Raw genomic sequence first — 23,344 nt, forward strand, 5'->3', positions numbered from 1 at the left:
ATGCAATATAAAATCATAGTTGAGGTAGGAATTCACATATTTAGAGCATAAATGTCTTATAGAATGAGTATGGAAATAAATCTGAAGATCAATGTCAATAAATGACATAATATGGACATAAACATCAATGGATCTATGTTTAAAATCATGAATATTTAATAACTTCACGCAACTTGTATGGATGAAACTATATCCAATGTATTGATCTCCATAGGTCGATATGTAGTACGAATCTAACCATGCAAGTGAATGTATTGTAGTTGAACATGGTAGAACCCACTTGATTACCAGTCAATTATGTCAAACGTTAGCAAGCACGAGAGAAACCACAAATAATAACAATGGTTCTCAAGGTACTTCTTGTAGAATCTATGAAGTGTGAATATATTCTCTAATGTCAGAAACTCATAGAATCATTTGATTGAAGGTAAATGATGATAACCTGTCATCGAAGGTGAGAAACGTGCCATTAAGGAATCCATGCTCCAAGATACAGAAGGTTTCTAGATCAACTTCCAAGATAATGAGTTGAAGTCGATAGGAAGTGAGCCATCATAGAAGGGCCTACAACATGAAACTCATGTCAACTTTTGAAGAACAATAGTTTGGAGTAATAGAGGATTGACTTATGAATGGTAAAGTAGTTTTACTGAGGTTGGAATTCTCTTGAACATATCGATGACATGACATACTAACTTACAACATTTGACTCAAAAATGATACCCAAACCAGCTGAAGACTTTCAATGAGGTATGGTTGTTAGGTCCCTATACTACTAGTGTAACCCCTTATTGTTATTAGTGCAACCCCCTTATTATATTGTTGTGCCCATGTAGTCTCCATATTGTTATTATTGTGCCCCATGGAAGCCCACTATTGTTATTATTGTGCCCTTACATTATTATTGTTATGTCGGCTCTGATTATATTATGACCCCTTAGACTCCTATATATAGAAAGGAAGTCTTTTCATTTGTATCATGGAAGAATTGTTCATTTGTGTAATGTAAAGGAGGTTGCCCCCTCGAAGAGGCTTATTTCTAAGGTGTTCATCTATCTTTTCTATCTTTTTGTGAGTTGGTTTCATAACATTTGGTATCAGAGCTTTGGATTCTAGGGTTTCGCTGCTCCAAACAGGTCATCGTGGAATTTTCACTATAACATTTTTTATGTGACGTTTCAGAAGCATAAACAAAAACCCATTTGAGGTAAAATCGTGCTAAACCGTGTGACCAAATTTCATATCTTGTCTCGCTATATTTTCTGAGATATGATCTGAGGAATTTAGGGTTTTTGTATGCTCCAGACTTTCATCTAAAACAGGTCATTGTGGAATGTTCACTATAACGCTTTCTCTATGAATTTTCAGAAGCTAACAAAAAAACCCATTTGAGAAGAATTCAGTCTGAACCTCAGCTCCGAATTTTAGATCCTTCCTCGCTATATTCGCAGAGATATAATCTGAGGACGTTAGGGTTTTCACAGACCCCTGAATTACATTCCAAACAGGTCACCTTGGGAAAATCATCATAACTTTCTCTCTGAGTATCAGATTGAATTTTCGTGAGAAGTTGCAGAAAGAGGGCTTCCTGTAGTTTTCTGTATATCAGTTTTAGGTACTAAGATCAAAACAGGGAGATGTGGGTTGTCGTACAATTTCTCTCTACTGAACTAGTCTATGATCAGGTCACCATCGGATATTTGGCATAAATCTTTCTTGGATAATCAAATTCTGATCAGACTTGCGGGGTTAGAAAGAGAACTTAGAGGGCTACCGCAGGAATAAATTTCAAAACATAGAGTTCTGAAGTTACAGAGTTATAGTCGTTTCAAGTTGGAGGTCTTAAAATCAAGAAAAATAGAGATGAGGAAGTTTGATGGCAAGGATCCAGTAAATTGTATACTACAGTGGAGAAATATTTTGAGCTATATGGTGTACCACTATTACAAAAGGTATGTATTTCATCTTCATATTTAGAACAAGATCAATTTTTATGCTATAAAGGGCTTTGTTCTTGTAAACCTGTTGTTACGTGGTCAATTTTCACCGAGGAAATTATAACACATTATGAGGATACAAAGAGCAACACCTTCCTTAGAGCAACACCACAACAACTGGAAGAAAAAAAAGAAAAAGGGCTTTGTTACAAAGTGGAAGGAAAAATTATGGCAACAAGGAAGTCTACCCCTCACAACTATAAATATGGAAGTGTTGTTTCTCATAGCCTTCCACGACCTAGAAGGGTTACACCACAACAATTGGAAGAAAAAAGAGAAAAAGGGCTTTGTTAAGTACATTAAAGGTCATAAGTGTGCTGAGAAGAGATTATTTTACATTGATTGTGGATAGGAAGAAAAGGATCAAGAAACGTCAAAATAAGAGTATATACAACGGGAACCAACCCTAGAGAAAGAAGAAATGAATCCGACCACATCTTGTAAAGCATTGGAAATAATTACTACTCCTCAAACTCTTAAGATAGAAGGACATATCAAGAAGAAAAAGGTTCAAGAAGTGAAGGACCACATCAAGAAATAAGAAATGACTCCGACCATATCTTGTCATGTAATGGCCGGAATTACCACTCCTAAAACTATTAAGATAGAAGGACATATCAAGAAGAAAAATGTTCAAGAAGTGAAATATCACATAGAGCATCAAGAAATGAATCCGACCATATCTTGTAATGCACTGGAAGAAATTACCACTCCTCAAACTCTCAATATAGAAGGACATATCAAGAAGAAAAATATCTAAGCAGTGAAAGCTTACATCGAGCATCAACAACAAGTTCTCCAAATTTTAAAGGATAACACCAGTTTGGTGTTGAATCGAGTGAAACAATAGGCAGATCAACATCACAATGAAATAAGTTTTGATGCAGGTGATTGGGTATTTTTATGGTTAGATACATACAATCAAATGTCCCTCAAGAAAGCTATTTTTGAGAAGGAAATGTTGGCAATACTACATGAAGTTAAGAAATGGCAACCTTACCTAATGGGAAGACACTTCAAGGTAAAAACGGATCATGATAGTATTAAATACTTTTTAGAAAAAAGATTATCCTCTGAAGAGCAACAAAAATGGGTCACAAAGATGTTGGGTTATGACTTTGAAATCGTCTACAAAAAAGGGAAGCAAAATGTTGTGGCAGATGCGCTCTCAAGAAAGGATGAGGATGTGGAAGCATTGTTGTGCGCCATTTCTATTATCCAACCAGATTGGATAAATGAAACAAGGTATGAATGGAAGAAGGACGAAGAAGTGTGGCCACTCATTCAAAAGTTGTAGAAGATCCCAGTTCAAACAATATTGTCAGAACTTGATGAGGAAGGAAAAATCATATTGGATCCTGGAGCATTCACAGAAACAAGAACTCGACAGCTACGAAATCGATCAATTTCAAAGTATCTCATCAAGTGGAAGAACTTAACCGCTGAAGATTCCACATGGGAGGACAAGAATTTTATATAGGAGCATCAATAACTACTCAAGCGTTGAGGACAACACTTTTTGAAGGAGAGGGGCATGCTAGGTCCCTATACTACTAGTGTAAACCCTTATTGTTATTAGTACAACCCCTTATTATATTGTTGTGCCCATGTAGTCCCCATATTGTTATTATTGTGCCCCATAGAAGCCCACTATTGTTATTATCATGCCCTTACATTATTATTTTTATTTCGGCTCTGATTATATTATGACCTCTTAGACTCCTATATATAGAAAGGAAGTCTTTTCATTTGTATCATGGAAGAATTGTTCATTTGTGTAATGTAAAGGAGGTTTCCCCCTCGAAGAGGCTTATTTCTAAGGCGTTCATCTACCTTTTCTTTATTTTTGTGAGTTGGTTTCATAACAATCGTGAATTGAGAGGAAAATGGATTTCCCAGCCTGGGCGCAAAAGTGACAGAGTGGCATGTTCTAGAGTGACATACTACCTTTTGCAATACAAAAAGAAAATGTTCTTTCCAATTTATCCCCACCATTACTCGCAAGTACCTCTCTACTTTTGGAAAGCTTGAGGAGGATAACATATTCTCATCCTCCAAGCACATCCTTCAAATGATTCCTTTGAAGTATTTTTAATGAACCCTAAGAACGAGTGGTTTGGTCTCATCATGATTGATGATTCCTTCATTGTTTAAGTTTTACGAGTCTAGTGAAGGCTTAACTCGATGTCTTTTTCATGTTTAAAGAGTTTGAAAGGACATGAAAAAAACCTCATTCAGTTTTTTAGACGTAAATTTTTAACGAGCGTGGAGAAAGTAAAGCTTGTTGTTTTCCATTTTTACAGAGTAAGGAGAAAAATATAAGTAAACTCTGAAATGTCCGTTTTCGTACATTTAGTCACTAAATCCCATAAAAAGGTTAAAATAATGTAGGAGATAACTCTATTGAACATGATTAGTCGGCGTATATGTTTTTCATAAATTGTGTAGTTAAGTCTATAAAAGTGCTAAACTTATGTTGAATACACAGTTGTTCATCTACTTGTACGAGTTCGAATAGTCAAGTACCTGTGATATTTTCATGTTTAGGTAGTCTAAAAAGGGCATAAAAAAAACTCCTTGTGTTTCTTTTTCGTAAGTTTTTAACAAATTCAAAAAAGTGATAAAAATATACTCAATGCCAAAATGATTCATTTTTGTAAGTAGCATATGATTTGCACACTTAAAATTAAAAATAATCATCACCGCTAAAAAATATAGTAAAAAAAATTAAATTTTTTATTTTAGAGGGTAATAGGAAAAAAATAATATTTTAATGGGCCTAAAAAATTATAAAATCCAAAAGCATTAAAAAAAATTACCATTTGTGTTTTTTAACAATTGAGAGTGATAGAGTGCAGTTTCACGAAGAAGTTAAGAAGCAGATTCTAGGCAAACTATTGGACCAAATTAGGAGTTGTCTTCTCCAGGTAAACTATCTTTCCGATATCTTGGTTTTCATTGTTTTTATTTCACAATTTACCTTGTATTTTGGTTTTTGGGTGGGTTTATGAAATGAAAAATCGCCCTTGTTGTGCGCAATTCACCTTCATCAGGCCTGTGCACACCATCTAAGTTTTTAACACAGAAAAACGGGATGTGCACAGTTCCTGGCACTAGAACTGTGAAAATTCGTACCGGTTTCCATAAGAGGTTGCGTAAAGCGCCGTGGCATTTGAAACATTAATTAGAAACACCCAATTTAAAAAAAAAAAAAAAAAAAAATTACCACGACTTCTTATAATGATCCTCCATGTTTATTTCCAATGTTTTGAGCTATAAAATTTGAGTGGAGAGAGCGTCAACATGAAGAACAAGATATAGCTACTTTGAGACATCTAGCGACAATACATGCATTTAGAAACTCTGGCCTATATAAATTTTTCACAATTCCAGGTATGAAGGTCGAGTTAGACTTATTGGAGTGGATGGTGAGAAAGTGGAATGTACAGGAAGAATGCTTTGTGATTGGACACGATAGGCTCACTATCAATGCTGATGACATTTATTTCTTTTATGGGCTTCCACATCATAGAGTGGACATTTATCTGTATCGACATAGACGAGGTGGTGTAACAACTGCTACCTATCTAGTGCACCATTTCTTTCAGGGATATTCTCTCAAAGACATGAGAATTGATATCAAAACCATTGACAGGCGTCCTTTGAGAGCTATTGACTTCACTGTTGCACAACTATGTGGAAGTATAGTTCTTCACTTACTTATGAAGGCTCATTTGCAGAGCCCCATAGAGTCCTTGCAACCTACAATTTCCAACTAGTGCGAAGGGATAGTTTCCAACCTGAAACAGAAACTAACTACAGTGAAAAGCGAAAAAGTCAAGAATTTTTGTATGGTTCATTTGTCATCATGTTTTCTCTAGAGAGGATCCTGCTTCTCGCTCCATATGTAGCCATAAATGGAGGAGGAGCATGAGATCCTCATATGCTGAAGTGGGTCAGATTGATGGCACGACACAAAAGTGGCAAAGGGCCAACAATTCAATATACTCATGATTTCTTTGGATGATTGGAATGTCAAATCATCATGATTAAAGACTTTCCATATAAAGGAATGGATTACAGAGGTGATCCATATATGCTACTACTAGATGGGATGTAGTGAGGTGACCTAGGTAAAAAACTTCACTTTGGTTGTTTTTGAATTTTTGAATTTTTTGTTTATTTTTTGGTATCCAAAACTAATTGTCTGAAATGATCATGCAGCTGTCAGCCCAGTGAGACTAGTAGGATTATGTAGATTTGAAAGGTGCGGTGAGCATCCAGTATCTCCCATAATACAGAACCCCAACACAACAGAGGCATTGACTGAGCTAGAGCACAACCTAGAGAGGTTGACCTTAGACATCCCAGATGTTGGAATTGATGACCTGCCTCTTTTCTATCAAAGGCACATGGTGGGGGTTCCTGGACCGATTAGTCGCTTGCTACAAGGAGTTGCTCACGCTATTGTCTATTACCATGATCATCATCCATAGCTACTAGTCTTAGGGCTATATTTTGTTTTTTGATGATGTACCAACATGTTTGGATAATAAAGGCCATGGGGCCTCATGTCTTTGGATGAGATTTTTGTAAAAACCACACTTTTTACAGACATTTGACTAATGAAAACTACTACTTCTATTTCAGTTTATCTTGTACAATATATGGATGAATATTTCTTTTGATTTCTAAAAAATGTTTTACAAATGCCAATTTAATAAATAATTAGCCAATGCATCAGTTAATTTGTTTAAAGGTCTCGAAATGTGTTGATATTCGATGTAATCAAAATCTCTCTCCAAGAGTCGAACCCGCAAAAAACTTCTTAACATTGAAGCACTTCTTATTGAAGAGGAAGGAGTGATTTCGTCTCATCATGATCCTTTAACGAACCATATGAAGGAGTGGTTTGGTCATGTCATGATCCTTTAAGTAACCCTAAGAAGGAGTGGTTTGGTCTCGTCATGATTGATGAGTCCTGCACTGTTTAAGATTTACGAGTCTAGTGAAGGGGAACTTGATGTCGTTTTCATGTTCAAATATTTTGAAAAGACACGAAGAAAAACCTCATTCAGTTTTTTAGACGTAAAGTTTTAACGAGCCTGGAGAAATTAAATCTCGGTGCTTTCAATTTTTAGAGAGTCAGCAGAAAAACATAAGTAAACTCTGAAATGTCCTTTTCCGTACATTTTGTCCCTCAAACCCATAAAAAGGGTAAAATAATGCAGGAGAGAACTATATTGAACATGATTATTCAACATATACCTTTTTCATGAATTGTCTTGTTAAGTCTATAAAAGGGGTAAACTTATATTGAATAGACGACTATTCATCTACTTGTAGGAATTCTAATATTCAAGTACTTGATGATATTTTCATGTTCAGGGAGTCTGAAAATGGTGTAAAAAAAACTCCTTGTTTTTCATTTTCGTAATTTTTTAACGAGTTCAAAAAAGTGATAAAAATATATGCAATTCCAAAATGATTCATTTTTGTAAATAACCTATGATTTGCACACTTAAAATAAAAAATAATCATCACCACTCAAAAATATTGTAAAAAAATAAATTTTGGATTTCAGAGGCTAATAGGAAAAAAATAATATTTTAGTGAGCCTAAAAACTTATAAAATCTGAAAAGGTAAAAAAAAATTAACATTTGTGTTTTTTACCATTTAAGAGTGATAGAATGCAGTTTCACCAAGAACTTCAGAGGCAAATTCTTGGCAAACTGTTGGACCAAATCACGAGCCATCTTCTCCAGGTAACCCATCTCTCTGATATCTTCGTTTTCATTGTTTTTATTTCAAATTTTACCTTGGCATTTGGTTTTTGGGGGGGTTTATCAAATGAAAAATCATTGCAATTCACCTTCATCAGGCATCCACATACCATATAAATTTTTAACATAGAAAAATGGGATGTGCATAGTTTCTGGCACTAGAACTATGAAAATTCACATTGGTTTCATAAGCGGTCGCACAAAGCACCGTGGGATTTGAAACATTAATTAGAAACACCCAATTTTTTCACAAACACATTACCACAACTTCTTATAATGATCCTCCATGTTTATTTCTAAGGTTTTGAGCTACAAAAATGGAATGGAGAGAGCGTCAACATGAAGAATGGGATATAGCTGGTTTGAGCCATCCAAAGACAATACTTGCATTGAGAAACTGTGGCCTGTATAAATTTTTCACAATTTCAGGTATGAACGCCCAGCTAGACCTATTGGAGTGGATGGTGAAAAAATGGAATGTAGAGGAAGAATGCTTCGTGTTTGGAGACCATGGAGTAACTATCAATGCCAATGACATTTATTTCTTTTCTAGGCTTCCACATCGTGGAGTGAACATTTATCTATATGGACATAGACGAGGTGGTGTAACAACTGCCACATACCTAGTGCACCATTTCTTTCAAGGCGTTTCTCTCAAAGACATGATAATTGATATCAAAACCATTGACATGATTCCTTTGAGGGCTATATACTTCTCTCTTGCACAACTATGTGGAAGTGTATTTATTCACTTGCTTACGAAGGCTCATATGCAAATCTCCATAGAGTCGTTGCAACCTACAATATTCAACTGGTGCGAAGGGGTAGTTTCCAACTTGAAAGGGTAACTAACTAGAGTGAAAAGCGACAAACTCAAGAATTTTTGGTATGGTTCCTTTTTCATCTTGTTTTCTCTAGCGAGGATCCCACTTCGCGCTCCATAAATAGACATAGATGGAGGAGGACCATGAGATCCTTAGATGCTAAAGTGGGTCACATTGATGGCAGGACACAGAGGCGATGGAGGGCCAACAATTAGATATACTCTTGATTTCTTTGGATGCTTGGAACATCAAATCATCATGATTGAAGACTTTCCATATGAAGGAATGGATTACAAAGGTGATCCAGATATGCAACTGCTATTTTCGATGTAGTGGGGTGACCTAGGTAAACAATAACTTCACACTTTCGTTGTTTTTGAATTTTTGAATTTTTTGTTTATCTTTTGGCATCCAAAAATAATTGTCTTAAATGATCATGTAGATGTCAGCCCGGTGAGAACAACAAGACTATGCAGATTTGACGGGCGTAGTGAGCATCCAATATCTCCCACAATAAAAAACCCTAACCTAACAAAGGGCATTGACTAAGCTGGAGCACAACCTAGAGAGGTTGACCTTAGACATCCCAGATGTTGGGATTGATCACCCACCTCTTTGCTATCATAGGCACGCGGTGGGGGTTACTTGACCGATTAGTTGCTTGATACGAGGAGTAGCTCCCGCTATTGTCTGTTACCATAATCATCATGTGTAGCTACTAGTCTCTGGCCTATATTTAGTTTTTTGATCATGTGCCGACATGTTTGAATAATAAAGGCCATGTGGCCTCATGTGTTTGGATGAAATTTTTGTGAAAGACACACTTTTATAGACATTTGACTAATGAAAACTACTACTTTTATTTCATTTTATCTTGTACAATATATGGATGAATATTTCTTTTGATTTCTTACAGATGTTTTACAAATTCCAATTTGGAAAATAATTAGCCAATGTGTCAGTTAGTTTGTTTAAATGTCTCAAAATGTATTTATATTCGATGTAATCAAACTCTGTCTCGAAAAGTCGAACCTGCAAAAACCTTCTTAAAATTGAAGCACTTCCTATTGAATAGGCAGCGTTTAAATGTAATATTATGAGTTGAGAATCTAACCAAATGATCAATCGACGAATGCCAAATGAAAAGGAATCAGATATTATTTCAACCACTACACTATACTTTAAGATGTTATTTGTTGTTCAACCAAGCATATCCATTGAATAGAATCTCACTCATCTTTGGGTGAATAAATGATCTGGGCTGCGGTAGACAAATTCCAAGGACTATGACTAGCTCCATCAACAAAGCCAATGTAAGTTTGAGGGACTGTCGACATGTGAAAATAAATTGTACCACAAGATAAGTAGGAGAAGTAGCATAAAATCATAAAAAGCTATTGAAAATTGCCACACATAAGATATGATATAAAAATATGAAAATTCTCCATTGAGCGATTAAAATATAATATTTTTCAAGTAGAGAGCATTTCTGGGATTTCCTAAAGAAATGTTGTCATATTCAACTAGCGCATAGGCCCAATTTTCCAATACATGTTTTACAATATAAGGGCCATGCCACATGGGCTTAACTTTACCATCACCTAATTTATTGTGGTGTTGATCGTAGACCAAGACTAGATCCCCTTCTGAATATGAAACAGGTTCATTTTTACCATACTATGCCTTAACTTGTTTCTTTTGAGTCTTCCTAGCTAATGCAAACTCACAACGAGTCTCATCTAGCCGTTCTAAGTACATAAAACATTCCTCTTCTGCATAAGTGGGTGGTAATAATTCAATTGTCAGTTTCAAAGACGATATTTCACATTCAATTGGTAAAGCTGCTTCCATACCCTAAACCAACTTGAAGGATGTAAAACCAGTCCTAGTTTTTGTTGTGGTATGATATGACCACAAGGATGGAAAAAGCATTAGATGCCAATTTCATTTATGAACTCTGAAAAATTTATTTAATCATGGTGGTGAAGAGCTTGTTAACAACTTCTACTTGCCCATTTTCTTACGGGTATTATGTGGTAGAACTATCATGACGTAGGCATAGCTTTGCAGTAAGTCGGTCATCATAAATTTTTGAAAATGGCTACCGTGGTCCATGACGATGGCTTGTGGAACCTGGAACCTAGAAATCACATGATTGAATATGAAAATGGCTATTGCTTTTCCATCATCATTATATGTAGGCATCTCCTCGGCCCATTTTGTAAAATAATCTACCGCTAGGATAATGTACCCATGTCGTGCAGTCGAGTGAGGGTTACATGTAAGGAAATCAATGCCCCATTTAGAAAAAGGACCAATAGAAATGATAGCGTTAATAGGAGATAAAGGTGCACAAATTTTGTGATCATAGATTTGGAAGTTATGGCAATTCTGGACTGCAATTATACAATCTTTGAACATCGAATGCCATAAACATCTAGCACGTAGGATATATTGGGCAGTGGAAAACCATGACATATAACCACCACAAGCTCCAAAATGGAAGTCATTCAATGCATTTTCGACTTCCTCGTGAGTCAAACATTGTTTGAATATGGAATCAACACCACAACGATAAAGTGTATCCCCAACAATAGTGTATTGTTGTGATTGTACTAAAAACAATGATGATCGATTCGACTGAATTCTGGTTGAAAATTTTGTGTTTGAAGATAGATAATGATATCTCTATACGAGGGGTCTGAAGTATTGATAAGAAAGAGGGATTATTTTGGGAAACAATCCTTTTCCATGGTTTCTGCCTTCGTATAGGGAAAGTCACATAATAATTCAAAAAATACTAACGATTTCTTAGATTTAGATTTTATGAATTCCAAATCAAATTCTTTCCGGATAACTATCCATTTAGAATACTTCTCCCCTAGAAGTTGTCTCATAAGAATATAAACCATGGGGTTACCATCGGAAATCACTATTGTTTTGCGCAATATGATGTAGTGATGAAATTGTTGGACAACATGAACGACTCCGATGGGAAATTTCTCCACATGTGCATCTTTGACTTCAGTTTTTGTAAGATTTCAGCTCATGTAATATTTCACTTGTTCATCATTCAATTCATCTTCTTGAGCTAAAGCCATACCAATGGTGGCATAGGATGCAACTAAATACAAAAAGTAGTCTCACTGATAATCAGGAGGATGCAAAAATGGTGTATGGGTCAATGCATGTTTAAGTGCATCAAATGCTTCTTGAGAAACATCATCCCATATAAATGAGATGCCCCTTTTTAATATTTGAGTAAAATCTTTAGTAAGCTCAACGTAGAAAGTTTCCTTTCCCTTGCAAACAGGAAAATTCATAATAGCTTCTACCTTGATCAGATCGACATGAATTCTTTACTTTGAAATGACAAATACCAGTAATTGACCAGATTGCACACAAAAACACATTTGTGAGGGTTCAAGCATATATTTTAGTGTTGGAACCTGATAAATATAGCTCTCAAATGTGTTGGATGATCCTCCCATTTCAACGAATGAGTCTGTAAGTGATCAAAATAAGGTTTTACAATATAAATGATATTGTGGAATGAATAATACATAGCCCATTGGAAGGTTGCACTAGCATTCTTCAATCCGAATGGGAATTTTCGATAAGAAAATGTTATGGAACCAGCTCACAAAATAGAAGAAAAGATATATGAATGCCTTCAAAACCAGCATCTTCGAGGGGGCAACCTCCTTTAAATTAGACAAATGAACAATTCTTGGATGATTCAAATGACTAAACCTCATTTCTATATATAGGAGTCTAAGGGGTCACAATATAATCAAAGCCAACATAATAGTAATAACCTAAGGGCACAACAATAACAATAGTGGGTTTCTATGGGGCACACTAATAAAAATATGGGGACAATAATAACAATAAGGTCTACAATGACAATAGTAATGGGGGAATCACTAGTATTATAGGGACCTAACATGCCTGTCTCCTTCAGAAAAGTGTTCTCCTCAATGCTTGAGTAGTTTTGGATGCTTCTGTATTAAATTCTCATGCTCCCATGTAGAATATTCAGCGGGTAAGTTCTTCCATTTGATGAGATACTCCAAAATTGATTGATTCTGTAGCTGTTGAGTTCTTGTTTCTGTGACTGCTTCAAGTTGCAATATGATTTTTCCTTCCTGATCAAGTTCTGGCAATATTGTTTGAACTGGGAGCTTGTCACCTATAAACTTCTTTAAACATGAAACATGGAAAAATGGGTGCACTCGGGAAGCTACAGGAAGCTCCAATTTGTATGCCATAGTACCAATCTTTTGCAATTCCTTATACGGACCATAGTACTTTGGTTTTAGTTTATTATCCTTCTTAGATTTCTTGTGGGAGATTTTTTTATATGGTTGTAGTCGTAGGAATACTAAGTCACCTACATCAAAACTTATTTCATTGCGATGTTGATCTTCTTGTTGTTTCATTCTATTCTGCGCTAATGTGAGGTTATCCTTTAAGAGTTGGAGAACTTGTTGTTGATGCTCAAAGTGATCTTACACTACTTGAACCTTAGAATTTTCTCTTAAATATGATGTGATGGATGGTGGATGATAGCCATAAAGTTCCATAAATGGGGTCATTTTTGCTGCAATGTGGAAGGAAGTGTTATACCACCATTTAGCCGGAGGCAACCATTTGACCCATTGTGTCTATTTATCAGAGACAAAGGAATGAAGATATCCTTCCAAACATTTTTTACTATCTCAGGTTTCCCATCAGATTGAGGATGATAAGATGAGCTATCAGTTAACTTAGTATCGAGACAAGCAAATAAGTCCGTCCAAAAATTTCTAGTGAAAATTGGATCTTTGTCGCTTACAATAATATATGGGTTTCCATGTATCTTTTTAATTGTTTCCTTAAATGCAGTAGAAAATGTACTGGCTTTAAATGGATGCGATAATGCAGAAAAGTGTGCATACTTGGTAAGTCTGTCAACTACCACCATGATGACACTCTTTCCTTCGGACTTGGGTAACCCTGTGACAAAATCCATTGAAACGTCCTCCCAACGTTGGCTTGGAAAGGATAAAGGTTATAATAGACCCGGGGTCTTAATTTCTTCAACTTTATTTTTTTGGAAAACCAAACATTCCTTCACAAACTTTCAAATATCTGATTTACGGCCATCGAAAAAAAATTCCTTCTTAACCTTGTGGTAATTTTTCAAAAATCCCAAGTGCCCTCCTAAGGGAGAAGTCTGTAAATCCATAAGAATCTTTTGTTTGAGTTGGGAATTATTACATAGGTAGAAGTGATCTTTATACCATGGCGAATCATTTTTCGAGCTAAATCTCACAGATGTGCTAGGATATTGTTGTAACTTTTGAATGAGTGCCCACATTTCTTCATCATTCTTCAATCCTTCCCTTGCTTTGTTTATCCAATCTGGTCTGATAATAGAAATGGCACAAAGAAATGCTTCTACATCCTCATCCTTTCTTGAGAGTGCATCTGCCACAACATTTTTCTTTCCTTTTTTGTAGATGATTTCAAAGTCATAACCCAACATCTTTGTAACCCATTTTTGCTTCTCTTCAGAGGATAATATTTGTTCTGAAAAGTATTTAAGACTATCATGATTTGTTTTTCCCTTGAATTTTCTTCCCATTAGGTAGGGTCGCCATTTCTTAAGTGCATGTAGTATTGCCAACATTTCCCTCTCATAAATAGCTTTGTGTAAATACTTTCCTTTGATTGGATGACTTTCAAAAGCAATGGGTCGTTCTTCTTGCATTAAAACATCACTAACTCCATTTCCTTAAGCATCACATTCCAGAATAAAGGTTTTTGTGAAGTCCGACGTAGCTAAGATCAGTGCTTGGCACGTTGCCTCTTTAAGATGTTCAAAGGCCTTTGTTCCTTCTGGAGTCCATGAAAATGCACCTTTCTTCAATAATGTTGTTAGAGGTGCTACTATTCTCCCATAATTCTTAACAAACCTGTGATGATACCCTGTCAACCCAAGAAATCCTCGCAGATGCTTTATGGATGTGGGTAATTTCAATTCCTTAATGGCTTTAATTTTGTTAGGGTCTACCTTAACATCTACATGAGATACAATATGACCCAGATATTCCACCTATTGTACTCCAAAGAAACATTTGGAGATTTTTGCATATAATTGTTTATCCTCCAATAGTTGGGCACCCTGTCAACATGTTGAACATGATCCTTCCAAGACTTGTTCTAGATTAGTATATCATCAAAAAATACTAACACAAATTTTCTAAGGAAGGGTTTGAAAATGGAATTCACCAAACCTTGAAATGTAGAAGGTGCATTGGTAAGGCCAAAAGGCATCACCAAAAATTCATAATGACCGTCATGAATTCTAAATGTTGTTTTCGGAATGTCTTCGGTCTTCATTATGATTTGATGATATCTTGAATGAAGATCCAACTTGGTGAAGTAAATTGATCCATACAATTCATCCAATAAATCATCAATGACAGGGATGCGAAATTTATCTTTAAGAGTGAGCTTGTTGAGCTCCCTATAATCCGGACACATGTGCCATGATCCATCCTTATTGTGCACCAATACTACTAGAGCATAGAAACAACTTTGACTAGGTTGAATTATACTAGCCTCTAGCATTTCTACAACGATACATTCAATTTCACTCTTTTGGGTATAGGGATATCTGTAAGGCCTCATGTTTGGAGGAACACTTCCTGGAATCCAATTAATAGCGTGATCATTATCACGAATAGGTGGGAGGCCTTTGGGAGTCTATAATACCTTGGAATGATTGTCCAAGACTTTTTGGAGATCTGGAGAAATAAATGATTTCGATTTGGGAACCTCTAGTGAACATAATTGTGCAATTACACCTCGTTGTTCTTTCTTTAGAAGATTTTTCATGCCGTTAGAGCTAATTATATTTCCCAGTTTCCCTACGATACACCTTAATTCAACTTCCTTTCATTCCACACAAAATTTCATGAAAAGTTCTTGAAAATTAAAAGCTATTGTACCCAAGGATTGTAGCAATTGGACTCCTAGTACAAAATCAGCACCACCCATTGGAATGGAAAGCATTGGGCTTTTCAATACATATTATCCAATGGATAGCTTGATATTATGGAAGTTTCGAGAGAAATTTATGGTCCCTCAACTTGCAACCATCACTTGAAACTCTCGTGCTGGATATAGGAAGCAATTTAATTCCTTGGCTATCTTACATTGAGTAAAATTATGGGTCCTTCTATCATGATAGTTTCAGGAGTGGTAATTCCAGCCAATGCATTACAAGACATGGTTGCATTCATTTCCTCTTTCTCTAGGGTTTGTTCTTGGTGTATATCCTCTTCTTTTGACGTTTCTTGTTCCTTTTCTTCCTCCTCTTCACAATATATGTAAAATAATTTCTTCTCAGCAAACTTATGACCTTTAGTGTGTTTTCTATCACAACTGTAACAAAGACCTTTTTCTATTTTTTCTTCCTATTGCTGTGGTGCCAACCTTGTACGTTGTGGAAGGCTATGGGAAACAACAATTCCATCTTCATAGTTGTGAGTGGTAGGCTTCCTAGTTGCCATAATTTTGCTTTCCATTTTTATTGCCAACTTGAATGCCTTCTCCAATGAATTAGGTTCCCAAAGGCAAACCTCATGTTGGATGTTATCCTTTAAAGTCCCTATCAACAAATCAATCCTATGCTCCTCTAGAATATCTTTTACCCTTATATTCAATTTTTGGAAGTCCTCAATGTGCTCCATCATTGAACCCTTTTGTTTGAGACTTATCAGTTGGCTAAAAAAGGTGTTTATTTTTGTATCCTCATAATGTGCTATCATTTCTTCCGTAAAAATTGCCCAAGTGACAATTCGTTTATGAGAGCAAAGCCATCGATACCATACAAACTGATTTGGTTCCAAATATAAAGTTGCTATATGTACCTTTTGTGTGTTTTTCACATTATGTAGATAAAAAAATTGCTCCATCTGTAGTATCCATGTTACGAGATCCTTGCCATCAAACTTCTTCATATCGATCTTTGGAAGATGGTGGGTCTTCAATCCAACGTTAGAGTCTATGAAATCATGATTAACATTTATTTTGTTTTCATCATGAGTTTCCTTTGCTACCCTTTCTCCATTCGTAAACATTTCTTGTAGCAACTTTGTCAAATTTGTCTTCAAATCGTCCATTTTGCCTTCCATCTTAGCTTCCACGTCATTCTTCTTAGCTTCCAAACCATCCATCTTAGCTTCTATGCCTTTCTTTAAACCATCCATTTTATTTTCCACGCCTTTTTTTAAACCATCCATCCTATCTTGTGTTACCTTTTGTGAGAGTGAATTTTGTTGCACTCGGTCTCATAATTTTCATATATCATGTTGCATTTCTTCCTCTTCTTCATGAGTCATGTTAGAGCTTTCAGGTTGCTTACTAGGTGTTTCCACTTTCCTTCTTTGGGGCATCAATTAATGCTAATAATGCTTCACTATGCCCTTTGAATTCCTTCAAACTAATTTTTCAAATCAATCCGATGCAAAATTAAAAAAAAAACTACACACGTTTTTTCACATTGTAAGAGCTTGATATTGAATATGTTGTATGTCTGTAATTGTGGATCTCCAAAATCAAAAATTACGTACAGTGACAGCCCTATGAGTCCTATTTCTAACCCCGCAAGTCTGATCAATATTTGATTCTCCAAGGAAGAGTTATACCAAATCTCCCACGGTGACATGAGTATAGACTCGTTCAATTGAGAGAACTTTTATGAAGTACCACGTGTCATTGTTTCGACCTTAGTATCTGAAAATGATATACATAAAACTACAGGCCGTCCTATTTCTGAACTTCTTACGAAATTTCAATATGATTCTCAGGACACAAGTTATGACAATTTTCCCCAGGTAACCTGTTTGAGATATAATTTGAGATCCTGCAAAAACCTTGATTTCCTTGGATCATACCTCTGCAAATATAGTGAGAAAAGATCTGAAATTCAGACCCGAGGTTCAAAGCGATTTCGGCTCAAATGGGTTTTGTTTTTAGCTTCTGAAACATTGCAGAAAAAAAGTTATAGCGAACAAAAGTTAGTTGGAGTAGTGAAACACTAGAATTTGAAGTTCTGATACCAAATGTTACGCAACCTTCTCACAAAATAGAAGAAAAGATAGATGAACGCCTTCAAAATCAGACTCTTCAAGGGGGTAACCTCCTTGACATTACACAAATGAACAATTCTTAGATGATTCAAATGACTAAACCTCCTTTCTATATATAGGAGTGTAAGGGGTCACAATATAATCAAAGCCGACATAACAATAATAACATAAGGGCACAACAATAACAATAGTGGGTTTTTATGGGGCACACTAATAACAATATGGGGACAATAGGGGCAGAATAATAACAATAAGGGCTACAATCACAATAGTAATGGGGGAATCAATAGTATTATAGGGACCTAATAGAAAACATCTCCGCTGGAAAAATGAGCATAGTTTTATGCTGACCAGCTGGGAGTATATTGATTTGGTTGTAGCCATAAAATTCATCCATGAATGAAAAGATTTCATTGTCAGCATAATTGTTAATGATTTGATCGATATAGGGTGTAGGATAGTTTTCTTTTGGACAAGCCTTGCTAATATCCCTATAATCTATGCACACTCTGATGGTTATCTCCTTTTTGTTAACAAGTACAATATTGGAAACCCAATCAGTCAAGAGAACCCAGTAGATAAAACCTGATTTAAGAAATTTTTCAACGTTAGCTTTAATAAGAGTAGCCTTTCATGGATGCACTAGATGTAATAATTGTTTGATAGTTTTTGCATTTAGGTAAGTCTTAATCTCGTGAGAAACAATAATAGGGTCAATTCTTGGCATTTCCTCATAGGACCAGGAAAAAATGTCATGGAATTCTTGAAATAGGGCTTTGTATGTTTGGATTTCTTCAAGGGAGCCTGAAGCACCTATGTGAATTTTCTCTATAATTACTATTTTGGCTGAGATGTCAATGGAAATTTTCATATATATGTTTCCCACATTATTTTCATACTCATCTTGAAGAACTGACGTGGGCCATTCCAGATTATCTACGATCTGAGTCAAAAATATAGTTGAAACATTACTCACAATCTTATCAATGTTAGGGAGAAAATATGAACGATGATGATAATCGTCCCGTGGAATTTCATTCGAAGTCATGACATCCATAATACTCTCATCAACTGGAAATGTATGGTGGAAAGGATTAGGAAGTGAAATTGTTTCCAACCAAGGCAATCAAGAATAATCATTATTGATCACATTCACTCGATCAATTTCAGAATATTGTGGATCAGAAAATGATTGAACTACCTGGTAAGCCAATTCAAGCAGGCTCAAAGGTATCTCATTTCCATACAAGGTCAACTCAGATTCTAAAGGCACTATTCCCAGAACAAAATATTTCATAGTCTTGATGTGATCATGTTAACCTGGGAAACATTAAAAGGATTGTTCAGTGGAAAGAGTGCAAATTTTCAAATCATTGGTGAATCCTTAGAAAATCAACACCAATATCCTCATAAGGAGTAATCGTTTTTTTGACAAAAGGTACACTACCGGTGGGATTATGGTCGAAAGCGTAGTAAGAAAACTAGTCCACTCTTACTATTCTTCCTTGATTGGGAAAATGTATCATGCAAAAAAGTGATGAGACCACTACAGTCATAGCATAATTCCATCTTTGACCAAGAAATAGGTTGTAATCAAGTTTGGCATCAACAACTTCGACTTCAATCATGACCATCATACGTTCTAACTCTATGGGTAGATCATTTAGGATATCATTAGGATGAAAACCTCTTCCATCTAAGGATTTTAGAGTGGTAGGCGACTGATTCATAGTTGGAGAACCTAAAGCTTTCCAACAGGAAATAGACATGATACACGTAGAATCTCTTTCGTCAATAACTGTGTGAACCACTTGTTTGATTTTGAAAAAAACTGGAATTTGGAATGTCAGTTGACGTAAGAGTCTAGGTATATGATTTTCAAGATCAAAGATAATAAGATTTGAATCCTCGGGATCAATTTCTCTAATATTTGACAATAATAACTTTCTTTGTGTTGGACATGTTTGCAACACTTAAAAGATGACATTGTTGAAGGAGACATAGTTGGGTCTTCAACAATGTTATAGTTCTGAGCAGCTCTAACATGTGGGTTGAAAGATGATTTTCGAAGAAAAGCTTTGGGAGGCGGTCAAATCATTATGTCAGGGTTAGGTTTCTCAATCTATAATGGTTCAGAAGGAGGAGGAGGAATTGAACTAGAAGGTTGACTAGATGGACTAGACTCGTTCCCATTGACAACATAACCCTTACATCCGTAATATTTTTATGTTTTTGCTACCATAACTTGCTGCGAAGACATCATAACGATATCATCTGATGTGGAAGAAGAAGATGGGTTATGTGAAACCATTTTTCTATCTTGAGAAGGAAAGGGATCCTTTAAAAAAATGGAGTTGGAGAACCTTTTATGAATTTAGTAACTTCTGCCCGATGCGGTGATTCCTTCATATAATGATCTTCATTACATATAAGGCAAGGATAGTGAGTTTCCTTCTCTCATCAGTAGGTTAATTTTTAGTGGGTTTTTCTTTCTGAGAAACATTATGTTTTGTTTTACCTTTCCCCTTCTTTTTACCCTCAGACGGTTTATTTTTGTTTGTAGATGATTATATGAGATTAATTTTGGAAATAGTTTCCAGAGAAAGGCTTTCGGCGGGAAAATATTGTATAACCAAAGTCTGAGTGATTTTAGAATTTTTATTTTTACCCTTTCACTTTTGGCTGACAAAACATATTACATCATAAAAAATGTTAGATCTTGTAGGAGTTGAATCTATTTGATCATTTAACACTGTTAGGCGACGTAGATTCGAGATTTTCTTGTACAAGGTGCCATATCGGGTATTGTGTAAGTCTAAAGACTGGGCACTAGCAATTACATACTCTTCTATCATAACACCTCCCTTAGCAACATCATTGGTAATATCGGGAAGAAATGATTTTGTAAACCATTCAGCTAAAATATGATATGGAATAAAAACTTTGACTAATCAAAAAAGATGTATCCATTCATGTATATGATCGGAAATGTAAGTGGCTTTTGATTGTTTTAAATAAGTCAACAATTTAGTACCAGTTTTATATAGAATCAGTAGCTGGAAGTGTGTCAAAAACAATGTTTCTAGAGAGTTGAAATTATGGAAAGAAGTGCAAGGTAACTCAATGTACCAGTTGGTTGTCGAATCGGTTAAATTTTGTTGGAAAAGGGGATGTATGATAGAATCACAAAGTAGTGAATTTGATGCACACCAAATATGGTATGTCTTCGCGTCATTTGATGGGTCCTCTCCGGATTTTCCTTCAAACTTCGGTATATCACTCAGTAACTTGGTAGGAATTGCTAACCAAAACGGATAATAATAAATAGGATAATTTGTTAGCTGACATAAATATGGTAAATGTAGGGTTGTGATGAATGGTAACTACCAGTTGGGGCCTTGTTGTATGTTTTGATAACCTTGAGCATTAAGTCCAACTCTTGGAGGAGTGTACCTACGATATCCTGTAATAGGTCGTGCAGTTGGAATTTGCATTCCTCGAGAAGAACCAGGGTGAATCATACCATGTTGGAGTTAAAAAGTAACTTGATAAGTATGAACATGCTATTGTTGACTCTAGAAAGGTTAACTTTGACCGATTTGAACCAAGTAATATTTCCCCTATATAGGTTTAGCTTGTAATGGTTGGCCTCGAACAAATTAACTTTTTACAGGTCGACTTTGGATAAATTTACCTTGAAAAGGTTGTCTTTCGAATGATTGGCCTTGGAAAGATGGAATTTTAATAACTTGACCTTGAAATGGTGGAACCTAAAAAGCCTGACCTTGAAAAGGTGGGCTTTGAATAGCATGGCCTTGAAAAGGAGTTTGCATTGTTCCCATACAAGGTTGTCCGATATGAATCTATGTTGTAGACTTCATGGTAGGACCAGTTTGATAAGCAGAAGCCTAAGGGATGGCTTGTGGAGTTTGTGGAATAAGTATTTCATGGGTAACTTGGACAATTGTTTTTGATACTCCTGACATAGATTTATGAGGTGAACATAGAACCAGTTGTTGAATAGGTGTCTGAATAGGGGTTTGAGGTACACTCTAAACAAGTTGTTGAATTTGTTGTTAAACATGTTGTTGAGTTAGTCGTTGAACAATTGTTTACAAAATTCCTTAGACAAGTTGTTGGATAGGTGTTTGTAGAATTTCCTTAGTAGGGTACTAGATATGTACAACAATACTTGGAATAGCTATTTCAGGAATAAATTTTCTAGCAGGTTGAACAAGGTTGACAAAGTGGCACTTATGGAGCAACTAAAACAAGTTGTTGAGGAAAATCATGGCTCAAAATTGTATTCATCCCAGGATAAGGAGTAATAATCAAAGGTTTAGGCACAATAGGTTGACATGGGCTAAGTTGGGGTATCTTACCATAAGTTCCAGTAAAATATTTTCCTCGAACCATAGGATAGGATCTAACAACAGGTTGTCCTCCAAGTGGAGGATAAGGTGGTTTCCCTGTAGGAAGGTAATAAACACTAGCTTGAGTTACTTGAGGATTACCTAAGTTACAAGATACCATGCGAACATATTTGTATGATAACAAAGGTGCTTCAGGCATGGATGTCATGCTCTGAACATTAGATGTAGATAAAATAGATAACCAAGGAGAAGGTTGAGGAGAAGGAGTAGCTCATGAAAATGTCCCAATAAGTGACTAGTATCCAGGAGGAACTGAAGGACCCCCATACAATAGTGACTCTCGAGAGATGGTAAACATAGATGAATCAGTAGGTTGTCTCCAAGGAGGAATTTGCGGCATGGTTCGTCTATGTGAATAAAAAGGAATGCGATGAGCTAAAAAACTCGGACCTAAAAAGTTCAAAGTGGTAGAATACCAAGGATTGGTAAAAAAAGGTCAATATGAACTCTTGGAAAACCTCTGGGATTAAAAGGTTCACCAGTGGTAACTAGAGTATGTGGTGATTCTTCCTCCTCCTTCGTAGTAATAGCTTCAATGCTAATTAAATTAGGAGGTAATCTAGTAGTAATTATAAACTTCCTTCGAGGTGAAGGTGGAGTAGGGGTAGGAGCTATAATAGCTAAAGGTTATTCAGGTTGATAAATATAAAAATCTGGTTCCTCTACTTCTGGTTTGGTTATTTTTGTGTCTAAAACTTCACCAGTATTAGATTCACTTTGAAAAACTTCAATAACTTCTAAGCCGAAAGGAACTAAGCCCGATTCTACTTTTTGCATTGGATTCACTTTAGTTTCTACTATCTCATATTCTAAAACTGTAGATATTTCAAGTTGTTGTGAGGTTCAAGATTCTGTTGATTTTGACCTTTCAGTTTTAATATTTTCCAATTCACCAGGTGTAAATTCAGGGGACAAACCCTACATTCTAAGTGAATGCCTTCGTGAATCAACCACAATGAAATTTAATCAATAAACCAAATAATATTCACAATCAAAACCTAAGGTATTTAAAAAGTAAAAACAAGTACTCGATGACAATCTACGAAATTTCCACTCCATATAATTTGTTGGCTCCACACATTCCATCGAGGCGACTCCAATCAAAGATAGTTCGCAACAAAACAATATTGGCATTCTCAGCCATTGGAGCTTGGATATTCTTT

Source organism: Pinus tabuliformis, chromosome 5_1 (assembly GCF_031772625.1).
Source record: "Pinus tabuliformis cultivar Carrire ecotype Pingquan chromosome 5_1, CPIR1, whole genome shotgun sequence".
Classification (NCBI taxonomy): Eukaryota; Viridiplantae; Streptophyta; class Pinopsida; order Pinales; family Pinaceae; genus Pinus; species Pinus tabuliformis.